Source organism: Sparus aurata, chromosome 1 (genome assembly GCF_900880675.1).
Source record: "Sparus aurata chromosome 1, fSpaAur1.1, whole genome shotgun sequence".
Classification (NCBI taxonomy): domain Eukaryota; kingdom Metazoa; phylum Chordata; class Actinopteri; order Spariformes; family Sparidae; genus Sparus; species Sparus aurata.
Genome location: NC_044187.1, coordinates 23,581,096 through 23,607,146, shown reverse-complemented (window position 1 = coordinate 23,607,146; position 26,051 = coordinate 23,581,096). Strand labels below are relative to the sequence as shown.

The 26,051-nt window shown below is 39.5% G+C and overlaps 1 protein-coding gene across 3 annotated transcripts in view; it reads right to left on the bottom strand.

Annotated features, from left to right (window-relative positions):
- LOC115591062 (alpha-1,6-mannosylglycoprotein 6-beta-N-acetylglucosaminyltransferase B-like) overlaps positions 1-26,051 on the bottom strand; it is a 140,841-nt gene that overhangs the window by 91,229 nt on the left and 23,561 nt on the right. The gene's annotated exons all lie outside the window — the stretch shown is intronic.

The following is a 26,051-nucleotide window of genomic DNA, read 5'->3' as shown; positions in this document are numbered from 1 at the left end:
TAGTCACTCACAGTAACTTCAGTGAGTCCGCGGTTCGCGCAGGTGGAGTCTCATCATCACGATGATCTCAGGTGAAAGCCTCTCAAACAGCAGCAGCGTCTCAAAACAGAAAAAGGAAACTTACAGCACAGCGAGCGAGCACAGCCGGTTTTGACATGATACGTAACTGACTTATGTGGTAGGATTTGGTCCGGTAAAGTTGGAAATATATTCACAGATTCGAACTTCCCGGATCAATAACTCATAAGTGAAACCTTGTTAAAACACAACTGACGGCTCTTTCCTACCGTAGTACGGTAGACAACGAGCTACAACCGTATGTTAATCAAAACGAGCGTCTGGACATTAACTCTGGTCTGTATGGTCAGCCGTCTGTGAGACGAGGGCGCAGGGACCGTCTACAAAGTGCAACACTGAAAAGAGAAACTACAAAAAATATTCAATAACTTCACTATTATTCAGAGTGTAGTGTCGCCAAAATCATTCCACACATCAGTGGTCTCCTGCTGGTTATTCTACAATTTTTTTGTTTGGAAAAAATGTGCTTTGCCATAATTTTGGGGAATTTCTATTGGGGGAAATATTCAATAACACTAATATTCAGTAAGGTGTCAAAAAACTCACCTCACTCTAACCCTACTTAAAAAAAACTGTATTGTACTGTAATGTAACATTAACTTGATATTGGTATTTAAAAAATGTTTTAATACATAATACATGTCTTATTATAAATTAGGATGTTATGGTATCAGTCTGAAAGGTAAATCAACAAATTTTACTCAGTGGCCTTGGTGCCCCTGACAAAAAAAAAAGTGAAGGCCAAATGGACTTGCCCCTAAAATGACGAAATTCCCACCCACATGTCATATTTGGCTTTGATTTTGACTGAACATTTGCTCTCACTTTGCATAAAAATATCGGGATATATATCGTATATCGATATTCAGCCTAAATATATCGGGATATGACTATTAGTCCATATCGCCCAGCCCTAGTCTATAAGATACAACTTGGGACATAGGGGACACAAAGCTGTAAATGTTTTCGTCTAGCCTCTCATCAGAGGACTTGGCTTGGCCCATATCGACACCGTAAACACCTGGATTACACTGTCCGACCACTCTGTCACACCTCATGTCTGCTGCTTGACAGGCAATTACAGCCAATGGGCTCCAGTGCCTAACCGCTCCAGTGCAAGGTCATTGTCTGCCTCGATTTCTAGCAACAGCTGAAGGAATCCTAAGTTCAGTGAGTTATTGCCTCAGCGACAGATGTGTTCGTCTTAGACTGACAGTGTCATGTCCTTTGCCTGTGATGAATTGCTGTGTCAGAGTGCGCCGGTGGGTCACTCTGATGACATCTTTGTGATTGGCTGATAATGGATCACATCTATGTTAAGGGTCAAGCATACTGAAGGAATGGCCATGCTGAGAAATTATTGATTTATTATTAAGGTTGAACTAATACAGACTGGTCTAAGATTCAGTGTTTCTCCCAGAATCTATAGTCCTGGCAAAGCCCCTATTAAGCATGTAGATGACCAAACCTAAACACATTATAGTCTATTTTGTTAGTCAAAGTCATGCTTAATTTGGTACACTGAATTACAGTTTAATATGGGTGATTCCCTCTGTTCTTGTCTGTAAACAAACCACTATATGAGATACCTAAGATTGTAAAAATGTAATGTGGTATAAGTAATATTACAATTATTAAGGTATGAGTTCCAAAAAAGTCACAAATAGATCTTTCATACAGTCTAATGTATCAAATGTGATTTCGAGACAGGGGGTTAATTGTTCTCCGCTGGTCTTTGTTTCTTGACGAATCTTTGTGTCAAAATTTTGCCACCGCAGCTGTACTCCCATGGATGGCTAATGACCAGCTGTAATAAATTAGGTCTGCCTTTGAAAAGCTGATCCTTTTTATGATTTAATTGTGAAGCTCAATGACAGACACATGTGAAACCTTTTTAAGGTGCCTGAATGTAGTCACCAAAAACAATTTAAAGGACAAGTGCGAATATTCAAAAAGCTTACACAAATTATACCATAACATTGGAAATGACTGCCCTTGTCTTCCCTAATTAAATAAAACCTAATTTAGATCTCACCGGCGTAATTTATTATTAGCGAGTGAAGGACACTGTGACCACAGATACTGTAGGTAATGGACAGAATGTGAAAGAAGATAAAGGGAACTGCAAAGACAGAGATAGCTTGACCTGCTTGAGCTCAAAGGGCAGTTGAGTCAAAAAGAAGAAACACTGTGAGAAACACATGCACATGCACACGCACACGCACAGAACCCATAGCAGAAATACCCCAAAGGAAAAGAAGAGCATGATTCAGATTTTATGGGAATTTCCACCAATTACCACCAGAGCTCTCACTGGCCTCTCACTGTTGCAGGACTTATCCTATTGTTTGGGCAGTTTATTGTTCCGACTGCAAATTTCAATATAATAATAGCTTTGATATCAGAAAAAAAGTCATTTAATTGCTAATCACAATGACCTGACTAAACATGAAATAGCCAGATGTAAAAGTAGTGAAATAAAAAGGGCCAAAGTGGAATTAGAAAGTTTCTGGACTGCAGCCATAATTGATACTTCAATCTGTGGAGCAAGGAACTCTAAGAATGCGGGTCTAATAAGCAAAAGCCCACTTAAAGCGCAATGTCTGACTACAAACTAAATATGGGTAAATCAGAAGCAATGGTAATTGGGCAGCCAATATTACAAACTATTAGATCTAAATATAACCTAAAATGGCAACAAAATAAACTGAGATACTTAGGGGTGACCATTTGCCAAGATTTTGATAAGCTCTATCAATATAATTTTGAGGCTTTGGAGAGTCAAATTAAACAGGACTTACAAGATTTTTATTTCTCTTTCAAAATTTACCAATTTGTATATTAAAAAATAACTTTTCTCAATGGGACAAAACTATAAATACATTTATTTGGGGAGAAAGAAAACCCCGCATAAAACTTAAGATGCTTAAAACAACCAAACTACACGGGGGACTAGCTCTCCCAAATTTAATTAATTATTACTATGCTGCCCTAATCAAACCAGTCACCGTCTGGTTAAGTAACACCTCAGTAGCAAAGTGGAAAGAAATTGAAATTCAACAAATGGGCAAATACTGGAATAGATATGTATCTGCTAAAATAACTATCAATGACATCCGAAAAATTGAGAACACATGTATAAGAAATACAATAATGGCCTGGGCAAAAGTTACAAAACCAAAGGATATCCAAAAGGATTTAATATTTATGAGAGAGATCGTGATGGACAGGGAATTTAAACCAACTTTGAATGACAATACTTTAAAAACTGGGCAAGCAAAGGCTTGACCCGATATAGTCAGATAGTCACAGATATAGGAATAGAGACTTTTGAGAACTTTATTCAACCTACCCAAATCAGATTTTTATAAATACTTGCAAGTGAGAAGCTACCTGGAGAAAGAAATAGGATCACATAAAACAGTGAAGGACATACACCCTTTAGTAATTTGTGTATTAAACATATCTAACAAAGCTCATACAAAGAATATATTAGGTCAGATCTATCGGATTGTGGAAGGAAAACTTCAAAGTCAGGAAACCACAGTAAGTACTAGATGGGAGAGGGAACTGAATTTAACTATATCACCAGAAATATGGAAGGACATAAGTAATAATACATGGAAAACCACAAGCTCAACCATTTGGAGAGATTACGCCTGGAAAATTCAACTACGCTTTTTTATAACACCTGTCATTCAAGCAAAGTACTCTAAGGAGGTAACACCAAGCTGTTGGCGAAAATGTGGTGAGACAGAAGCTAATTTCACTCATATATTCTTCTCCTGTCCAGCTCTGCAACAATATTGGAGTGAGGTATGTGAAGCTATGGATTCCATATTTCAATGCCCACTTTTTTTGGGGCCTGAGCAAATACTACTTGGTAGAACACCACTGCCTCTCTCCCTGCAGACCGATAAGTATCTTTTTAGAATATTACGAGTAACTGCACTTAAGCAGATAACAAAAAACTGGCTGAAACCGGTAGCGTCCCAACAAAGCAAATGGAAGGACTTGATTAATGAAGTATATAAAATGGAAATAATAAATCACAGGATTAGGAATTTATCTAAGTTGTTTGAGGTGAGATGGAAGAGGATACAGATATTCTTTGAGCCCGGAGATATTCCCAGAACCAAATAAAGACCTACAACTGTGAACACCTACAACTGTGAACACACACATATGTATATGTACATACATCTGCAAGCCAGTGTAACTTTAATTTTGTATGTGTGTGTGTTTTGTGTTTTTTTTTGTTTTGTTTTTTTTTCTCATTTATTTATTCATTTTTTGAATTTATTAATTACTTCTTTTTATTTATTTTCTTCTTCCTTTTGATTGTGGGATGTTGTGAATATGGGGTGGGTTAGGGGATATGTACAGTAGTCACCTTAAAACTGGGTGTCAAGTAACTATTGTAAGGGATTAATTTGAAACAAATAAATAAAGAGTATAAAAAAAAAAAGTCCACTTAAAGCAGAGAGCAAAACTGACACCTCTGATCCTGCAACAGACCAAGAAACTGAAACTGACCAGTCTTCAATATAAAGGAGAAAAAGCCAGATGTCAGAGCCATCCACGTAAGAGTTCTCTGATTGCAAACAGGTTTTTAACGTCTGCCTCCCATTACTGTTAATGTCCACAGCACTGACAATATTTTCCATATGTCAGAGAAGCCTTCTTCATTATGAGCTGATGGTGTTACCCCCACTTTTACCTTCTGTTCAACCCAGTATAATCTATTTCAGCCTCTATGAACACACATTTCAAAGTACATTTGGAAAATTACCATTGCAAATGCCTTCATAAACATGCATGATAAATATTCCATTACTTGTCAGCAAGAGGGTTATTTCCCTTGCACTATGACACAGTGATGTTTCCAGCAGCTACAAGGAACTGTCATTAGTTGTTGATTCTGCTGACCTCTCTTGAAGCTATTTAAAATATTCAGAGAAAGTATGTATAGATATATTTTGATATTTTTGACAACACTACCAGTGCATGTATTTGGTTCGCAAGATGAAAAATACCAGCAAGGTATTTTTAATACTATTTTACTTATTTAAACACAGCTGTGTTACCATCTACCATGTAAACAGTTTAAATTGTTCTGCAATCCCTTTCCCTCATCTGCTCCTCCCCCCCTCACCTCCCAGTCTCTGTCTCAGTTCTCCCCTATATCCCCAGGGGAGCTGCGCAAAATAATGACAGGCATGAAAACCTCCACGTGTCCTGGATCCCATCCCGTCTCACTTCATCAAGGACGCTTTACCAGTCATCTCCACACTCATCACAGATATAATCAACTTCTCCCTTAGGTCTGGCTCAGTCCCCCGCTCACTCAAACTGGCTGCTGTCACCCCCATCCTCAAAAAACCTGGACTCAACCCTGACATTATGTCAAACTTTCGGCCCATCTCCAATCTCCCCTTTCTGTCCGAAATACTGGAACGTATTGTCGCCACACAACTCAAAGCCCACCTCTGCTCAAATGACCTGTTCGAACCATTTGAATCCGGTTTCCGTTCCAAACACAGCACTGAAACAGCCCTCCTAAATGTCACCAACGACATCCTCGTCTCCACAGACTCCGGCCATCTCACCATCCTCATCCTCCTAGACCTCACCGCTGCTTTCAACACCATTAACCACACCATTCTCCTCTCCCGCCTTGAATCATCCCTCAGCATCACTGTCACTGCACTTTCCTGGCTCAAATCCTACCTCACAGACCGACAACAATTCATCCACATCAACAAATGCACCTCCTCCACTGTTCCTCTGTCCCAAGGCGTCCCCCAGGGTTCGGTGCTTGGTCCTCTCCTCTTCATACTCTACCTGTTCCCCCTTGGCAACATCATTTGCCACCATGGTCTCCACTTCCACTGGTATGCTGATGATGTCCAGCTTTATGTCTCCACCAAATCCATCACCCCGGCCACTCACTCCACTCTCTCTAACTGCCTCACCAACATCAAATCCTGGATGCAGACCAACTTCCTCAAACTCAACTATGATAAATCAGACCTTATCATTATCGGCCCTAAATCCCTCACCAAAACCACAGACAGTTTCCGCCTCCCCATTGACAACTCCACCCAGTTCCACAGCGTATTCAGTTTAAAATCCTCCTTCTCACACACAAACCCTCCATAACCAGGCCCCTTCCTACCTCACTGACTTGCTCCATCGCCATAATCCATCCCGCAGCCTCCGCTTATCTGATGTAAACCTCCTGACTCCACCTCCCAGGACCAAGCACCGAACCAGGGGAGACAGAGCCTTCTCTGCAGCTGCCCCCACCCTCTGGGTCTCTCTCCCCAAACACATCCGTGACTGTACCGACCCTCAAACATTCAAATCACGGACAAAAACACACCTTTTTAAAATGGCTTTTAAAGTTTAGCTCAGTCCAATGCGTTTTTAGTGTACTCTTTTCTATTGTTTTGCTGATTTGATGTTCGTTTTCTGTACAGTGTCTTTGAGTATTCAGAAAAGCGCTTTTAAATAAAATGTATTATTATTATTAATTGTATCTGACCTGGTGACATTAGTAGCTGTATAGAAATAGCCAGGCTACTCACTGATTTCATAATGATTTATAAGTGCATTGGAGTTTGTTCAAGTTTTATTAACGTCTGAGTTGTAACCATTACTATTACAGCTTCTAATAGGACTAAAATACAAAATTTAGCAAGTTTGAGCAAACAATCTAGCCAAAGGCATCAGACTGATTGAAATGTTTTAGTGAGTTGACTTAATTTGTGAGTTGGGCCAATTAAAACCCCAATACCACAAACATTGGTGGGACAATGTGTAAAGGATGCATAAAATAGAATGTGATCCTCACTCTGTACTAACAGAAACAGTACAGAGACTAGGGATCATCGATACAGCTTTTTCTATATCAGTACCAATATCTATGGGTGGGAAAAAATTTCGATTCTTCGATGCATCGTGATTCTTTCTAGAATGATTATGTCTCGATGCAGATAGGTTAATAATCGGAATTTTAAAACTGAAATTAGTTCGCCTGCTGCAACATTCAGTTCACCTGCAGCAACAATCAGTTCGTCTGCTGCAGAGCACTATAGAAAGTGCTGTACGCGCATGCGCACCGAACACATGTGCGAGTAGTTTATGTTTGAGCGGCGACAAAATGGCTGCAATGGCTAGCACCAAGCCTATAAGACAGACACTGACTTCTTTGAAAGCTACTGTATGGCAGCATTTTGAGTTCCATGAAGTCGAGGGGAGAACTGACAAGACCTACAGAGTTTGTAAGGTGTGTGGAACTCAACTTAAATAAAACTAATTTGAGAAACCACCTCGCACTATACCACCCAGAGTTGGAAGAGAAGCAGCGACCTGTCGCAGATGCCAGCCAGAGAACGATCGAGCAGGCGGTGGCACAGCTTCAACCGAACTCTGAGAGAGCGAAGCGGATTACCAAATCCATTCCAAGTTTTATTGCATTGGATTTAAGACCGTATTCAGTTGTGAAGAACGTGGGTTTTCAGACGATGGTGATCACTCCAGAGCCAAGATACAAAATACCATCTGAGCGTTACTTCACTGACCCAGCCATACTGACGCTCTACAGTGAAACTAAAACAGAAGTTTTGGACACTTTGATGAAAGCAGGTTGGTAAGACCCTTCCGATTGAATTATTATTATTATTATTTCAAATCATGTATGGAAATGTACTCAAAAAATTGTTGCATCGAGATGCATCAATAATCAGTTTAGAAGTGAATCCTGGACCTCTGAATAGGAATCAAATCAAATTGTGAGGTGCCAAGAGATTCCCACCCCTACCAATATCCTTTATCAGAAATCAAGGAAACTGAAAATAGGCCTACCAGTGATGGAATGGACCTCAGTACAACTTATTCAAGTATTCTACTTTACTCAAGTATTTCCCTCTACTTTATACTCCCTCTTCACTGAATTTTTGAGTAAAATGTAGTTACAAGTTACTTTGCAAGTTCAGAATATTCAGTGTTATTAGGTTATTAAACATGATATGTAACCAATCAAATAGTGTAATAAGCGAGACACTGTGTAAGATGATGCTGCCTCAGGACCAAAGTAGCAGATTTTTGAAATATTATTTTTTTATCGGCAAACCAACAGAGAAATCACTAATACCTTAGGAAAAATTCAGATTATTAGCCTCAATTATCAGCCAGGACGATAAGTGGTCTATCTTTAACAGAGACAAAACATTGAATATTTTTACCTCATCCATTTAATTGATTTTTGAAAATATATGCTGCAAAACATTTCAAACAAGTTGATACAGGGACAACAAAAGACTTGGAAAGTTGTCTAATACTCAAATAACACCAATTTGGAACATTCCACAAGTAAACAGGTAACATTGGTATGAAAGGGGCCTCCTCGATATGGGCTTGTTGTCAATAAAAACAGTCCGTGTACAAATGATTGCATTCTGTTTTCATAAATGTTTAACACAGCTTTGCAACTTTTTTGAATTGGAGTTGTATAATACATCGTGGGCCAGTTATTTGTTAATGAAATAATTAATGTTTAAATTTCTTATCTTATTCAATGTGTGTATTTATTTGCTAAAAGCAGATTTATGTGTCACTGCCCTGCAGTTCCTAACATGCAATAATGGCAGCTTTGATCTCAAAACATGGATAAAGAAAACAAAAAGTTTGAAGAGTGAAGACTTCTAAACTGGCACCAAATAACCAAATATGTACTTAAATTAGACTTGCGCTGCAAGTTGTTTACTATGCATGAAGGCATAACTTATCTCAAGAGATCAAACAAAAGTTGTTTTTGGGCCTTCAGTCATGAATCCAGCAGAGAGCTGCTGTACCGTCTGAGTGACTACCTGTTTGTGTTTATATAAGATAAGTACACACTTAAGTTTCAATGAGAGTAAAAGCAGTGTGCTAACAGGGCCAAGCTCCTGGCATACTATTTCATGCCGTGTTTGGCTTCCCCCACTGGCATAGGGTAGAATAAATCAGCGCACACACATACACACACATGCACACATACACAGAGCCCTGCTTTAGCCACCATATTGGACTGAATATTTAGTGTCATGGCACATCATATTTCTCCTGAGGACTGAAATGCGTAAAGCGTGAACAGAATTCTTGTTAGTCTATCTAAACGGACCACTGAAAACGATGAGACTTTCTGTGTTGTTATGTACCGTGTGTGTACATGTACTGTGTGTGTATGCGTGTGTGCAGGTACTATAGCCTAAACCAAGAGTTGGCAGTTTTCCCCCAACCAATTTTAATGTCTGAGCAGCAGAATTTTGACAGTGGAAACAATTAACATTGGTGACTGGAAATTAAGCCAGATGTAGCAGTACTAAAAATCCATATAGAATACTGAATCTCTTAAGTGTATGTGTCTGTCTATGTGTGAGTCCGTGAAATAGCCACAGCATGTCCTTCTGCTTGATGTTACGGTAATGGAAATGACAGAAGGGGTCACACATTACAAAATAGCCATGACTTCCCTGCATCAAATCCGTTTTATGTCACTAAATTCAAAAATTCATATTTCACCAAAGGCTGGGGACGGTATTTGTCTGTGTCAACTGTCTCATCAGAAAATGACTTCGCAAATCTCAGCAGTCACACTTGGAGAGGCAGCACTGGCATGGGTTCGTACTGCATGTAAGTATGTCTATGATTCAGGTACAGTATTGTTTGCAGGGTTGAATAGATAATGGATTCCTCCATAATGGTGAATAAAAAAAGAAAAGAAAAAGAAGAGTTGAAAGCAGTGGTGCCTTCCATTAAAATAGTGTGATTGTGCCCTGAGGTGGTCTGGCAGCCCGTGTGACTATGTGTGTTTGTTTATCTTTGTAAAAAGGACAGAGGTCATAGAAAGAGCACTCTACAGCAGGGGGATATGTGGGCAGCACAAATTATGAAGGGAAAATATCCACTTTAACCTGACAGCATGAGTGTGCTGTGATTCAGTGTATTACAGAAGTGTTTAGATTTGGATTAGCAAAGCACAAGTGTGCCAAACAATTAATACTGACAGCTTCGAACTAAAAATGGCATGATCCCATAAAAATAGCATTTTGAAAATGATGAAATCCGATGTGGAAAAACTCAGCTGAAAGAAGTGAGGAATGAGTTTTCACCTGCAGCGGAGTTATGGCACTTTGAAAGCATTTCCCCGTCTCCACATATCAAGCGCGATCGAGCTCTGTCTTTGAAAATCAAACTGTCTTGAAGCGAACTCTCAATCATTTGATATGTGGTGGGTTTGTGAGAAAGCTCTGAACTATAATCCTTCCTGCGGTGAGCCCGCCAATCATTTGTGTGTGTGCGTCTGGAATCAGTACGTAAGTGGTTCTATACAGTCATCTCTTTAAGCGTGGTTGCAGCTGCACACAATACAATGAGTGACTTACACGTAAGCAAGTACACACAAACATCATGCATCTGTGTGCATGAGTTATAACGTGTGCCAGAACAAGATAGTGTTTCGATTGGCTGGAGGGATGTGTTTGCATATTCATGAGAAGAAAACCATTTGTGGTCTGATGAATGCTGACAGAAGAGCCTGCTGGATAGCAGTTGACACAGCTAAATTAACTGGAGACCGATGTCATTTTGTCACGAGAGCACACACACGAACACACAGACGCACACAAAGACACACTTCACACACAGAGCTACTTAAACATAAAAACTCTAAACAGAAAACTGTATCTGGGGTGGAAATCAGAGATTCAAGACTTTAATTGATGATGTTGCATGATGCATTATGAAGATGTTTCACCAGTGCTTAATAACTCTGTTTGAGATATTCTATCCCAGTGAGTCTAATTTGAACACATGACTTCCAGCTGTGACTCAGAATATGCAGCCGCAAACCTTACTAAAATCACCATGGGTGCTGTCATAGTGTCCTGCCTGTTGTTTCCCATTATTCACCGTCAGCTCCAGGATTTGTCTCGAGATGACATCATCACCGCAGTCTGTCTCGGCTCCTCATGTTATGGAGGGAATTAGAGGCTGTGCATTACTGACAGAATGGATGCATAATAACCTCCAGCTGACACACTCACATATATCAATTCACAGATGTACATGTTTACCTGTACACCTCCACACTCTTTTCCCTCCACTTCCTCCTCACCCTCTACTAAGCCTCCTCCATCCTCTTCCTTGCCCTTGTACTTTCCTCTTGTCATCCTCCTCATGGCCTATTCTAACTCCTTCACCTAATTCTTCATCCTCCCCCGTCCACTTCAGCATCCCTCTTGTCTGCAGTAAAGGAAACAACACAATCACCAGTAAACAACCACTCTCATTCCTCAGTGGCCACACAGACATGCGAACAGACAGACAGGCTGCTGCTGCTTAATGCTCTACTACCACTTCAATCTCCAGTATATCTCCGCTACCCATTTCCACACCCACATTCAATTGCTACAAATTACATGCAGTTTAATTATTATGGCGCAGGAGCTCCACTGTTCATTAGCTAAAGAATGGCAGGACTGAGTGCAGAGAGAAGAGTGGGATGGGTTTTCATTTTAAAGCTGCACAATGGGAATGGAAGTGTACGGTGGGAGTAGGGTTTTGGCAAATGAAAATGCAGCAAATGAAGCATGAAGGAAGTGAAATATCACGCTGGCAATAAAGTAAACACAATGAATGGCAATGATGAAAAAGACAACTCAATAAGATGTAAGACCACATACAGTGGGGTGATCAGTATGCTATTTTCTACACTACAGAATAGAACAGAATGAGATAGAACAGGATGGTACAGAATAGAATATAATAGAATAGGGATGGAAGAGGATGGAGTGGAACAGGACAGAATAGAATAGAATAGAATAGAATAGAATAGAATGGGAGGAACGTAACATGCAGAACAGAATAAAATGGATTAGAACAACAAAAAACAGTAGAACAGAAATACTAAAACAGAACAGAAGAGAATACCATAGAACAAAACTGAAGCAGGACCAGGATTAGTGTCCTGTTACTAAGAAAAACGTTCCAGGGTAACAGTACGCTAATCCTCCGTCTTAGAGCAACTGGAACGATGCATCATTCATTCATTCATTACGATCTAGTTTGGGGGCTATATTGTGTCATTACTGGTAACACTATTATTATTGCTTAACCCATTTAGCTAAGGTTTCTAGAGCCTTGAAAGTGCAGCTGGTGCATCACTTATTATGATATTTATGCTTGTTCCAACATGCACCGAAAGTATCACCCATAATGTTTCCCCAGTAACCTCTCTGTGATAGAACAGAACCGAACAGAATACAAATAAAAAAAACAGAGGAGAAATAGAACCAGCTGCCTAAGGTGAAAGGAAACACTTTGCTCAATCTTGATTTAGCTTTTGAAATATTTATTGTTCCTCTGGTTTTGACATTTTCTCACCATTCATCCAGCAATGTCGAGGCAAATTGGATTTCATGAAAGCAGATGGAATAGATGAGAGGATATTAAAAGACACAAAGAAAGAGAGACAGCAGCTACAATGCCTATTAAAGTTGACAGTTTCTGTCACTTCTCTTTTGAGTGCTTCTCTGTTTCAAAGTGATCGAGGACAGGATGAAGAAAGACTCTGTGTATGGCTGTAATCTAGCGCTTTGTGTCTCAACAGTTGAGCCACAGTTCAATCCCCATCTTCTTCCCCCTCCTTTCGCAAACTGAGCCTCTGTAAGCTGCGGCTTCGTTTGATTTGCACTCATTGTTTTGAAGATGTCACATTCAAAGTGGACAAGATCTTTCACTCTCTTAAAAAAATGCACCCATCTTTCATCTGCGATATCGTCGCTTATTCTTCCTCTTATGTTTTTATTTTCTATCCCTCTTTAATTCTCACTGTTTCCCACTCTGTCATCATTGTAAGATAAACTATGATAACTCAAAATGACAAAGGATGAAAAACTGGCATCATTTTCCCCCCGCACAAATCATTTGAGACAGACAAATAAAAAACAATATTTGAATAGAGACCAAATTGCATACACATATGCGGCATGAAAGGCTAAGTGTGTGTGTGTGTGTGTGTGTGTGTGTGTGTGTGTGTATGTGTTTGTATTTGTATGTGTTTGTTTCTTTAATGAAACTGTGATGAAATGGCCTGATAGCTACGGCTGTTTCAAAACCATAATTTCAAATGGAATTGAAAAACAATTGCTTTCTTCATCTGATAGCATTATAGAATCATAGATTGAATTACACATGAACAATGCAGTGTCTATCTGCTGAGCTGAATGAGGACATTTACAAGTGATGACCTCTCTTTTCATCCCTCTGCACCATCCTGACAATCTTGAGAGACACAAGCCGTGGCCCTTATTACCATTCCACCACCTTCTGAAGTCGTTGTGTCTCTCAGAAAACATTTCTCGGTCGACTTTCACCACTTCAGCACAGCTCAGACAGACACAGCTGCAGGGGCTCCTTTCACCACAACCACGTCCATGTGTGTTAGTGTGACAGAGCGTTGTGTTCCACACCGAGACTGGCAGAGATGGAAAGGTTGAGTTTAGAGAATGTGTGTGTGTATTTGTGTTTGTGTGTGTGTGTTGTGTGTGTGTGTGTGTGTGTGTGTGTGTGTGTGTGTGTGTGTGTGTGTGTGTGTGTGTGTGTGTGTGTGTGTGCGTGCGTGCGTGCATCGGATGCGGGTTTATACAAGAATTTAGATGGAAAATATGTGTGACGTGACCTTTTCACTGTTCATGTGTCTGAGAGTGCATTTCGGCTACAGCGCACTCACAACTATGTGTGTTTGTGTGTGAGAGCGAAAGCGAGAGAGAGAGAGAGGGAGAAGGCTGTAGATCAGGGGTACTCAAATACAAATCTTAAAGGGCCACAAAGATTTTTTTCAATGACTCAAAGGTCCATGTATTGAGGTTGGTCAGGCCACATGCAATAATACTGTAATATTCAAAACAAAATGTCCTTTTCATTCTCAACAACAAAATACGAACAAAAATAAAATGTAATTTCCATTTTAACATAAATCAAAATACATAGTTGAATATTTACTCTTTTTGTTTGCCTTCAGACATTGTGTCCATCACTTCATCATGCATTATTTTATTTCATTGTGACATAGATGTGACAAGAATCCTGCTTGCAGCTTGATATGACGATTTCAGTGCATTTATTTGTATTGTGCTTATCTCTGAATTTTGAGGAAATGTCTCTTCAAAATTCCTATGCTTCGTCTCATAATGCCGTTTCAAACTGGAAATCTTCATCACGGCTTCTCCTGGCATATTGTAACGCCCCTTGTGGACTGTGGGGCAATGACTCTTGGGTATTCTGTTGATGTAATTATGATTCGTGAAAGTGTTTGTGAATAAGATGATATGTAAGATGGTTGTGGGTTAATTCACGTCATTTGTTCTTTGATTAAATGATGTTGAGTTTTAACAAGGATGATACAAATTTTGGCACCGTGAGTGAAAGGGTGTTTGCCGGGAGTAACTCCCCGTCCGTTACGCTACAGGTGATAAAGTATGATGAGACTTGCTAAATCATGTTAAACATCGTAAGTGTGTGTCACTGCTGCACTGTCAGATCCGTGAGTTCTATCCTGGTCGGAGGGAGAATGAATAGAAGTTTTAAGTTCCTACTTCTATAAGTTGCCGATTCTCACTGTCCACTTTATTATAGCAGTTTACTTGGAACACGCCATTTCAATCTCTTGCCACCGGCAAAATGTGAATACGCGAACTGCTCCGAAAACGAAAGTGAAAGTTAAAAGTTGCGATCGCAGCGGTGAGTGACCCAGTTGTCTTTGTATCGTTGGCATGGAGACAAGTCCCGGTGTATACGTGCTGACCCAACCAAAACACATGGTGAAGGAATAACAGTACGGGGGCCACAAACAGGAGGCCGGCGGGCCGGATGCGGCCCGGGGGCCGCCTATTGAGGACCGCTGCTCTAGATACTGCTTAATCTCATAGAAGAATAAAGAAAATAAATAAGAAAAAATGTTTATGACTATGATCATAGATGGTGATGTGAGGGCTAGGAATAATATATAGTGACACTGTTACATCATACCCATTTAAATTATTTTATTCATGTTGAAAAACAATCTCGGCCTGATGTTAAGCATTCACATTTGTTTTGTTTTCACAAACTTTCATATAATTATTATGAGTTGTGTTTATTATCATTATTATTATCATTTTTATTATCATTATTATCATTATTATCATTATTATTATTATTATTATTATTATCGTTGTTATTATTATCGTTGTTATTATTATCGTTGTTATTATCATCATTATTATTATCATTATTATTATTATTATTATTATTATTATTAAGTCATCAAACTTTCTGAGTTTTCTACTCACAACTGTAACTTTGATGTGGCTGTGAAAAAAGTCAGAATAACTGGTAATTATGCTTGGATAGATATATTGTAGGGCTGACCCAAATAATGCTATTGAAGGTTCTACCATTGCCATGGTAACTGATGTCCAAATCAGTATTTAATTGTCTCCCCATTGCACTGACTGGGTACATTTCACAAGTAATAGCCTATCAACACTGAAGGGTACTGCACTATAGAAACCAGAGCTTTTCGGTGAGCAGAGCAGTGTGTCGAAGGAAAGGCAGCAGAAATTGTCAAAGTTAAAATAAACATCAGAATCTGATTATCTATTTCAATGACAACAAGCATGTCCATTTTCCTAGTTACACAACTGAAAATTGTGCTGAAAACTGCTGCTCTTCCCAATCATTGAAAGAAACACATCACCTTGCTGTCTTGTCTATCTTTTCAGGCAGACAGCAAAATGTCTTGGATCAAAAGTACTGTTCAGTGATTACGAATTTAACTTTCTCCAGTCAAACTTAACTCGTTTTGACCTGGGGTCATCAATTATTTTCACTAAATCACCTGAAGGCTTCCTATAATTCAACATTACAATATCACATGGTTGCATTTCAGCCCTGAGGAAAGGTTAAGGGAAAGCTGGAAGAGCAAGACAAGAGTAAAACTAGCTCAAAACAGGGATTTTATTGGTAATCCATTTGGGTTTTTGAGAAACAACAACATACTTGCCAGTGGCCAGTGTCACATTAACTTTCATTATCGAGAAAAAGAGCAATAATAGCATCCGACAAGAAGAGACAGAAAATAACAATTGTGAATTTGGCAATAATGGTTAATTTTCTATTTCGTCCATGACCTCCTTTCAAATTAAAAATATGTTTAATATATTTCATTGCACATAGACACTTGCTGGCTACTTATTTTCAATTGTGCTTTCCAGAAATGCTCTGAGCTGTGAGCAGGTACCTTTTGCTGCCAGGCTTTGTGATGACTAAGAGGATGGTGATTCATTATCAACTGCATCCTAAACTTTTAACTTACTGTGTACTGTATGTGCAAACATTTTAAACAACATGTTTTGGCAACTGTTGTGTACAAGCCATATACGGCCCTATAAAATCTGTTTAATTTTTTTTTACCAAATTCAGTTTTATTTTTTCCCAAATTCAATTTTTTGTGTTAAAATTTTTGGAAATTCCGTTTTTTTCTGTTTTAATTATTGGAAATCCCGTTTTTTTTACCTTTTACTCTCATTATACTACCAAAAACGGTGTGCTTTTAATGTAAATAACTAAAATGTACACAATTTAAATAGAAATTACCTTAAATTTATTGAGGTGACAAACACATTTCCTCAATACTGTTCCATACAGTACATTAAAGTGCATCAAAAACATTTTGACTTCATCATGTCTTCATACAGTAGTATATTTTGTGTTTTTATGGGTTTCATTAGGGTTTCATTTAATAAAAACATGGTCAGCTCTCAGGTAGATCCAGTAAATCCAGTAAATCCAGTTTGCATACCAAAATTGTTCTGAAAATTCAAGTTGTAAATATTCAAAAAAATTTGCAAAGATGACCAACAAAATGAGAAATTATACTCATGACTTTATGTCAAGTTAGCATACTAACCAGCTAGCAGTGAAAACACCAACCCTCCCCCTGTCCTCTGAGCTGCCAGCCCAGGCAGAGTCAGCTAAGAGGGCTGTGGCCAACGGGGCTAACTAGCTAACGGCAGCTACTGTTAGCAGCAGTTAGCAGTCACTCTGGTGATATGCCGATAAAATGAATCAGACAGGTGGCTAACTCTTACGCATTACACCTTTAATTATGATTTCTCAGGTCTGCTTCTTTGCAAAACAACAGTTCACCTGACACATACAAGTCGTTGGAGAACTGCTCGGCTCCGTACTGAGGGGTTAATGTTGAGTTTTTTTGCCGCTTCGCCATGCTTACATTGTTTTGAAGGGGGAGCTCAGTCTGTGAAGGGGGCTTGTTGTGCCATCCAGATTTGCTTCCCTCCATGCAGTTTCCCCCAGACATACGTTCCTCTTCCACATGAAAACAGCATTTCAGTAAAATTATGTCAAATTCCACGATATTCTGCGTTAAAAGGTAGATTCCATTTTAATCTGCAAATTCCGCAATTCCGTCTGTGAATTGATTGCAGAAATCATAGGGCCCTAGTCATAATATGCCAGGGGCAGTTTGTATGAGGATAAAGTGTAATGTGGACCAAAAATGTTATCAGTCCATGCCTCCTTCAACTCTTCCACTGCACATTCATTCTATATGGTAGTGTACTTGAGTAAATCCACCCTCCTGAAATCAATCTGTTATGTGACCCTTTCAATAGTTTTTCTGTTCTTTCACCATTTTTTCTCACCCTTCTCTTTCATGTGCTCTCCATTTCCCTCCTGGCATCTCTCACTCCCTATCCCCCTAAAATCTAATCCAATAGTCACCACCTCTTTCTCTCTCTAGACCTATAAGTGTTTGTCTCCATAATTCAGCCCTCAGCAGATACATTAGCATCTGTCAAGGCTTTGCTGTGTGCTGAGAGCTTTGGCAGAAGCTGCTCCCTCTCTCTCTCTCGTTTTTTTTTTTTTTTTTTTTTTTGCTCAGTGGTACGCTTCAGCACCTTGGCACCTTCACTCATTCTGTTATTTACTCTGACTCACAGGTAAAGAAGCAAAGGACTATGTGTGACCATGTGTGAGAGTGGCAATACATACCACTGTTGGAGCCAGAATGGACATCTGGCCTTGTGATATTGGAAGGCTGGGTTTCAAACTAGGGATATGTAAATGTTTACAGTGGAAATGAACAGCTGTGCTGGGTGCAGTTTAGGTGTACAGTGAAAAAGGTGTTTATGGTGAGGCTTACAGCCAATGCTACCAACTGTGCAATGTGTTGTACAGAGCCAAAACAGAAAATGAACAACATACTCAGACGAACAACACAGTTGTTGCCTGTAATTTTAGAAAATAATGTTGAATTGAACATATTTCACTTTTTCAGTCGTTCATATTGAATGTATGGTATTCAGAGTGGGAAAATAAGATTCCACTATATATCAGGAAATGTTTTTGTAGCTAGCATACATCTTACTAGAGTGCGAGCGGCATCTATGCAGCTCTAACAAAGGGATAAACAACAGCATTTTGCTGGAAAAGCCATCAAAGCCTTTTGTGCAAACTCCCAAACTTTCAGTCTCTGATGGAATTTTAAAGCAGCACATGTTGTTTTATTTTTCCCCCAAGATGATCGACATCAGAAAACAGAGGGCACTGTTTAAATTTTCAGGAAACACAGCAGCTAGCTTATCTCAAAGTTGCACTAAATAATGAAAGACTTGTATTATGATTTTATGGTTGACTGAACCCTCATCTCTGTACATTTTCCACCTCATTACATTAACAATTGTACATAAAAAATCAAGGTCATACATTTTTGTTAGATTGAATAAGAATAACCTGAACATCGGTGTTTGGTTCTGTATTTAATATACAGTGCAGTAGTGAAGGCCCTCATTACCCATCATGTCTGAGTTGTGTGTTAAAGGAGTCATCACCCGGAAATCGCAATTTCTCTCGTTAAATCATGCATATTGGTGTTGGACCTCTGTTGAAACTTGCCTGAAATGCTGGAGTTTGAAAGTGGCTTATTTTTTTTGCTTTGGCTCTTTTTCCGAACAGGAATAGCGCACAATAGTGCCATACATCATGACCGCCAGCATTAAAACTCAGGTCTTACATGTAAAACACGAGTGTGAAAAGTAAGAAGGAAAAAAAAAGAATTTACCATTCAGAGACATCCTGCTGTAAACGTGTCTCTTCCACCGTCTCTGCCTCTTCACTCTCCCGTTCGGGTTCCGACTCCAGCTCGTAAATAAATGCCTGAATTCCGTAAGGTTCGTCATTTAGTGTGTACGCCATGACAGGGGGCTGTTTATGTTTTGGAGTCTGTGTGCATGCAGGCTCGCCCCCCATTCCGGCTCTGTCCTTCCCGCGGCCAATCAACACGCCCCTCATTACATATTAATACAATGCACATCCGGACCGGTCAAAACCTCGCGCATAATCTCGCGTGAGAAAGTTGCGGTATGAAAAAGTGTCAAAACAAGCTCTATGTTTGATTTAAAAAAAAAATTAAAAATTCCAATAAGTTTTAAGAATTGATCCAAAGCGATCCAAGAGGGACTGGATATGTAAAAAAAACCAGGTGATGACTCCTTTAAGTGTTATGTTTTGTTTGTGTTTGCAATACATCTGATCAGGATACTGTGCTTTTTTTTCTTATTTATCATTTCCATGCTAGTCTTTTATTCTAAACCATTAGTGTGATGGCTGTTGCATTTCTTAACCCTAGCTGTACACTGCAGTCAGTTCACAGTACTGAGAACCTTCATAGCTTTCATCAAGATAATGTGGACAAAAATAAAAGAAAAAAATGGAAATCAAAGAGCCTCCAAGATACATGAGGATCAACTACAAGACACTGAGTAATCTATCACAGAAACCAAATTGACATATTATGCCATTTACTGCTGGATCTTCTCATGAACTTCAGTTGATGGATGTGAGGTCATAAATATTGCTGACAGCTGATATGAAACAGGTCATTGAATTGAGAGCTGCGAATGAAAATATCAAAGAATAAAATATCCTGATCCTTTACAGACATCTGTTACAACCTCCAGCCAGCACAGTTTGAAATCTGGTAAGTTTAACTGAGAGACCAATTAAAACATATTACAAGTATTTGATTAGATTTGAAACCTGCAGCTGAGTAGAGAAGGAACCAAACAGAGGGAAAGGGATGGAGGGAAACCATGAAGCAGAAACTAGGCCAAATGACAGAGGCCCTAATAGGTTTGTGTTCATGTAGTTGAAGACAAGAGCGACCTCGGTTTCCAATTGACACTCAGTTGTGTTATCTGCAGCAGGCTGCTGCATCTGCCTGCTCTCTCTCTGTCTCACACACAACAGAACACTAACACACAAATCAACTAGTATATATACTAAAGCACAGACTCTGTCTTTCTCCCTGCCTAATCTGACATTAATGTCAGCTTTGATAAGCCTCTGTTTGCAGCTCAGGCTCTATTGTCTTCACCTAATGTATTATCTTTTAGCTACCTGAGTAATCGCTGTGTTTTATTCTGCTGATGCAGAGATGAGACGTTATTGCACAGAGAGTGAGAAACACAGCGCTGGCCACTTAAAGATGATGCTGTGCTGTGATTTATAGGTGGTCCAGGAGAAACATGTTCACCAAACTCACATTCACACAGTGGCACAACAAGCAAATCATAACATCATGCATGCAAATAACACAGTTATTGAATCCCACTGGATGGCTAATCAATTATTTATTCATTCCCCCATGCTGAAGATGATGTTCTTTTTAAATATTGATGATAGCGACCAGACATTTCCAAGAGTGTTTGTGCTGTTCCTACAGTGTCAATGTGAATGCAAATAAATATATAACTGCATTACCAGTTCTTTGTGTGTAGCATATCTAATACAATCATGAATACCTGTATGTTCTCTAATGTATTCCCTGTAAAGTTTGTCAAGGAGCTGAAGTCTTATTTTTGTCACAAATTAAGTTTTATCCTCATTCACTCTCACTGGTATCCAGTAGCTGGTCACCTATCTGCCCAACTATACTTAAGTGATACAACCCGGACAGAGTGAAATTATTACCACATAAGTCTTTGCTGCTACCTTAAAGTCCTATATCAACACTTACGCAACACATGTCATCAAAACAATCACATTAAACAGTTAAAAAGATTATCTTGTCAGTGCTCTCTGGTGGACAAATGATGCGATAGAGACCCTGTATTAAAGTGAAAGTCTCAACCTAGGCTTTTTTTTGTGAATGTATATGAGTTAAACCTTAGTTGTGATAAGCTAACATTACAAATTTTGAAGGTGCAGTTTTTGGTTCTAAGGTTGTGTTGCTGTATAAAACACAAACGCTGTGCTTGAGAAATGGTTGCAGCTAAAGTGTCAGATAACAACATCAATATATTAGCATTGAATGGAACCAACTTATTCCTTCAACACATCACCTTGTTCCAGCAAATTATGATACGTGGTCTTGAACAACACAGCTTGACCTCAACAGTTTTTGTCTGGTCATTGACAGCAGTGACACTGATTGGTCTGGTAATGGTGTTATTGTATTGATTTGTTGAGCTGCAGACAGCAGACATTTAGCTCAAAGGTAGAGACAGTGGTCTGCTCTCTGCCAGCATTCTGTCTTTCAGGGGGACACAAGAAATAAGACCTAAGTGAGGGAAATACATGCAACAATACGGAAGAGGATTAGGGCCACATATGAATTTTTTTTTAGTTCTGACTTTAAAGTCAGAATTCTGTGAAAAAAGTCAGAGAAAAAAGTCAGAATTCTGAGATTAAAGTCAGAATTCTGAGATTAAAGTCAGAATTCTGAGAAAAAAAGGCGCAGTACCTCTTGCAAAATAAATGTAGAATTTGTTTGTGTATATGCATGTATGTCGTTCTGTCTCTGCTGATGGCATGTCACATTTTTCTGCTGTGGTTGTCTTTTCGACAAAGTGATGTTTCTGCTGCTGTCATGTTTCAAAATGGTTTCTATAACTTAGAGTGCAGTGTGCCTTATCTAACTTCAACCATCGGGTTGTTGTACGGAAGAGGATTAGGGCCACATGTGAATTTTTTTTTTAGTTCTGACTTTAAAGTCAGAATTCTGAGATTAAAGTCAGAATTCTGACTTTTTTCTCAGAATTCTGACTTTAATCTCAGAAGTCTGACTTTAATCTCAGAATTCTGACTTTAATCTCAGAGAGAGTTAGAGTTAGAAAGTCAGGGCCGGGACTGTAGAAGAGTGCAGTAGCCGCCACTGCTCCTCGTACTTCCTGCTGCCGTGCGTGCCACCGACGCCCGGCCGAACTCTGTCTGTGCCGTCCAGCGAAGCCGTTCCCCGGGGAGTTGGACGGCATCACAAGCTCAGGCCCCGGGGGAGGGTCTCGTCGAGCGGGCGAGTTAAGTTTGACTTTAATATTGATGATTAATGTATTTCTGTATATGTGTGTCCATATAGGCCTATCGTGTAATTTGTGTAGTACGGAGGGGGAGGTTACAGGTGGGAGAGTTACTCTAAGTCGTAAGCGGGACAGTCATATGGTTTCACTTTAAACGGTGTGAGTGGATTGCTGTGATTTCTCAGGTTGCTGTGGTTGATAAATTGCAGTGCCTCCTGCGTCGAGGGTGTAACGTGCCGTGGTTTGAAATGGTGTGTCTTAAGCTAGAATCTAGCCCTGTGTGTAGTGGTTCTCGACTTGTGTGAAGCGTGTATTGACCGTCCTGTGATGACTTGTGCCTCTAATTAGTTGTAGCCCTCCTTACCTCTATGAATTGGTTTTTACATGTTTAACTTGTGATAATTTAATAAAGACTGTCTATTTTGCTATATCGTTGTGATTATTTAAAGGCTCTGACACTAGCAGTATTTTCTGCTGAAGGACAAAACCCATATTTATTACACTTTAATCTCTCATGAGTATTTAAAGGAGTCATCACCCGGAAATCGTAATTTCTCTTGTTAAAACATGCATATTGGTGTTGGACCTCAGTTGAAACTTGCCTGAAAAGCTGGAGTTTGAAAGTGGCTCAGTTTTTTCGCTTTGGCTCTTTTTCCGAACAGGAATAGCGCACAAGGGTGCGCATTCCTAAAGCATGAGATTTTGACTCTGCTCCTGTGGTGACGTTACCACAGGAGGCTAAAACCTCGTCGTAATCTCGCGTGAGAAAGTCGCGGTATGAAAAAGTGTCAGAACAAGCTCTATGTTTGATTTTTTTTATTTTTTAAATGTTCTAATAAGTTTTAGGAATTGATCCAAAGCGATCCAAGGGGGACTGGATACGTAAAAAACCAGGTGATGACTCCTTTAAACAATTACAGGCCACAAAATTAAGTCATTTTAAGAGTGCTAATATGAGCCAATAGCTAAAATTATTACGTGTACAACATTGTAAGTGTTTCAGGCTTTTTCTCCATGACTGAGAATCAACTTTAAACTCACACTATCATTTGTAAATCCTAGAAAAGCAACTGTACTCCTCCACGTCAATGGTAAGGTGAGTGAATCTGACAGGGGAAAAATTGCGCTTGTTAAAGCCGTTCCCATTCAAACGGGATGCATTTCTCAGCAGACAAATCTACTGAATGTTACATGACAGAAACAAAGAATGAGAGATTTGGGAAAACCTTTTAGAAATTGCTTTTTCTGTTGCGCTTCAGCACGTCTTTTATTTACTGAGAAATGGATGGGCCCTATCATCTGAGCTGACAGGTAACGCCATTTAAACTTTCCCAGGGAGAGGAAGAGCCCAAGGCTTGGCAGCACAGCACACAAACACTACTAGATCAGTTCAGTGAGCTGCTGAACAGATGCTTGAGTGGAAGAAAGCTGTCAACTGGCAGCAAGCGCATCTAGGTAAAGAATTGAAGTGCTTGTTACCATCCAATAGATGGACATTACAACGGCTTAAACTATGAACTAGTTTTTTTTAATGCATACTTTATACACACAGTCAACACATTCAATAATTACTGTCTCACGATCAAGAACACTTAGTGCCTCATTATCAAAAAGCTAACAGATGGTAATAGAAATGTATTTTTCAGAATGAGCATGTAGCACACTAAAACAATGTCTGTTAAAAATAAGGGCTGCACTGAATGCGAAATTCTGGCCCGATAGCCATGTTCAGAATGACAATTTGACTGATAGCTGATGCTAATACCAATGTTTCTTTTTTTGCTGCAAAAAATCAAATTCTGATATCGATATATAAGCCAACATAGATGCATTTATTGCAAATATCCCTCAAGTGTGGTTATCAAACACTTGTGACAAAGACATGTAATGGAGGCAGGGTATTTTAGAGTTTAACAATAAACTTTATAGTCCAATGACACCAGTACTCTGGTATTAAATAACTTCACCTCTCAGGGGTAAACATGGTTATTGGACACTGATGCTGATAATTCAACTATTAGGGACATCTTATGTGAGTGTTTGTGTATGACAAGACTGCCGGCAAACGTCAACAGCTCAGAGACATTATCACACACTGCTGACAGATGTGCAACACAACAGCTAATATCAACCCTGTTGGTGTCATTACTGCTGCCACATGACTATTGGAAACAAAGGAAAGCTTGACGCATGTTTGTGTGTGTGTGTGTGTGTGTGTGTGTGTTTGAGTTTTGCGGCAGATACACATAGAGAAACAAAAGGGGAGAAAAGAGAGATGCAGGGGGGTTGACCGTAATTTCAACTGACGCGTGACAAGTGCGAAAAAAGACAGTGTTTATGAATTTGTCTTTTCAGCCCACATGCATCTTAATTTAGCTTTGCGTATCCCAGATTTTAGAATAAAAACATCTCAGCTACCCTGAGCTTTCTCCTCCTCTCTTAAACTCTTAGCAATCACTCCCCACCTAGACACAGTTCATCCCCCCAGGTGCTACAAACAGGGCCTTTCCTCTCTCTCTCGACCACACACAGATAAACAAACACACACCTACAGTAGATAAGGTTACGTCCACCTATCTAGTTCTTATAGACTCACTAGAGCTCCTATCATTTTTCCTATGTTTCAGGTCTTCTTTTTCTGTGGTCCAACTTCTTTCTCATTCTCTGATATTACCTGTCAGCTGGAACTGTTTTCTGTGTTCATCTTGCACGAATGGAGGACTGAGGTACTGTAGGGCAGTAGACAAAAGACTTTAGTGTCTCGAGTGAGCAAGGAATAGAAAAAGAGAGTAAAAGAGCTTTGCCATTGCTGCATCTAGCTGTTTTAAAATCAGTTAGGTATTTCGGTAGTTAGACTTGTGTATTGATCTGTTGGATCCTAACAAGCCAATGTGTTGGTACATACTGAAAATGTGATGCTATTTTGAAATGCCACAGCTCATATCAGCAACTTATAGAGCTGGTATATGCAAGTAATTATCCTTAATTTCCTTCTGCACTGATGTGTACCAACTTCCCAACCAACCCCCAGCAAACATCACATGTACTGGCTTCTAACTAGAAGCCACAGCAAAAGATAAAAAAACAGTGGAAGAGAAAGAAAGACACACAGACAAAGATGAAAAGAGAACTGCAGTGACAATGCAGCAAACAATGCAAATCAAACAGGAGTGAATAGCCCTATGAAACAAACAGGCGGAGCAGAGCAGAGTTAACTCTTATAAGCGTAACCTCTGTCATCCTTTGTTTTCATCCCATCTGTCTATCTATACTGCATCTCTGCTGCCCTAAGAGACGTGTCACTTCCTCCTTCCAGCGCTTCCTGAAATAGCACTAGTGCCCTCATAGGCATTGCGCTGCTACATAAGCACCATATCCAACAAAGCACTTCAGATACAGTACATACAGTATATGAGATTTACTTTTGCCACACTCATCTAAAATCAGCATTGGTGACATTATTTATTCATGGTATTACCAAAAGTATTCGCTCACCTGCCTTGACTCGCATATGAACGTATGTGACATCCCATTCTTAACCCATAGAGTTTAATTTGACGTCGGCCCACC